Below are 1,540 nucleotides of genomic sequence, written 5' to 3' on the forward strand. Positions count from 1 at the left end.
CATTCTCCTGCCTCAGCCTCCTGAGTAGCTGGGACTACAGGAGCCCGCCACCACGCCCGGCTAGTTTTTTGTATTTTTAGTAGAGATGGGGTTTCACCATGTTAGCCAGGATCGTCTCAATCTCCTGACCTTGTGATCCGCCTGCCTCAGCCTCCCAAAGTGCTGGGATTACAGGCAAAAATCTTATTTTTTAGAGCAGTTTAGAGCAGTTTTAGGTTCCTAGCAAAATTGAGAGGAAGGTACAGAACTATCCCAAGTGCCCCCTCACCCCCAGCATGCAGAGCCTGCCCCGTTATCAGTGTCTCCCTGGGTAGTGCATTGATTGCCCTTGATGAACCAACATGGACGCATCATAACCACCTGGTCCATGCTACATTCGGGCTCACTCTTGGTGTCGCACATCCTATGCAGCAAAACATTTTTAAAAATAAAAGCAGCACAGACTACGTCAGGGTGCTTTGCATCTGGTGACGGTTAAGTACAGTATCGTTCTGGGAAACGTTCTGTTTCAGTTACTTATTTGAATGTATGTGCTGTTTGTCATGTAGAATTATTCCCTAACTGTGAGTTGTGGTGACAAAAGATTGAGAGAGACTTTGGGAGTTCAAGGGATGGAGAGGCACATCAGGTTAGGGAGAGCCTGGAAGGGCTTTTTGGGATCAGGGACCCCTGGAAGGTAGGGGAAAGCAGGGAGAAAACCCAACAGAGGCCTAGAGTATTGGGGGAGGGATTGAGGGGAGTGTGGAGGATGCCCAGGAGGGGGCAGGTGGGGGGCAGTGACTGGGAAGGATGGTGAGACCATGGGCAGGGTGGAGCCCTGGAAGGCTGTGAGGAGGGGTTGGGGTCTGAATCCTGTGCTCCTGCTTACTGGATGAGTAAACCCCAGCACTTACTTAGTCTCTCTATGCCTGTTTCTCAGCAGTGGGATGGGGGCAGTTATGGTGCCCATCTGGGCGGGTTGGTGCTGGTGCCAGGCGAGTAAACTGTGGCACTCCCTGGCACAGTACCTGAAGTATCAGAGACACCTATCCTTAGCTGTTACTATGGTCAGACTTTGCTTAGGGAGACTTGTGGGGTAACCCTCTCTAGAATAGCTTGGGGAAGGCAGAGATGGTGTCTGAACCAGGTAACTGGCCAGTAGAGGGTGCAGATGGGAGATGCTGAGAGCTGGGATGAATGGCTATTATTTTTATTTATTTACTTTGTGGAGACAGGGTCTTGCTCTGTTGCCCATGCTGGAGTGCAGGGTGCGATCAAGGCTCACTGCAGCCTCTACCTCCTTGGCTCAAGTGATCCTCCCACCACGCCCAGCTAATTTTTGTGCCTTTTGTAGAAACAGGGTTTCATCATGTTGCTAAGGCTGGTCTCGAACTCCCAGGCTCAAGGGATCTGCCTCGGCCTCAAAAAGTGCTAGGATTACAGGCATGAGCCAGCGTGCCAGCATGGCTGTTCTTTGACGTTTTGTTCTTGGGGAGTAGTCCACAGATCACATGCTTGTCGTATTGGCGTGGCTTATAGTGCAGAGGTTGATCTGCTACAC

Source organism: Colobus angolensis, unplaced genomic scaffold (genome assembly GCF_000951035.1).
Source record: "Colobus angolensis palliatus isolate OR3802 unplaced genomic scaffold, Cang.pa_1.0 Scaffold32, whole genome shotgun sequence".
NCBI classification, from domain to species: domain Eukaryota; kingdom Metazoa; phylum Chordata; class Mammalia; order Primates; family Cercopithecidae; genus Colobus; species Colobus angolensis.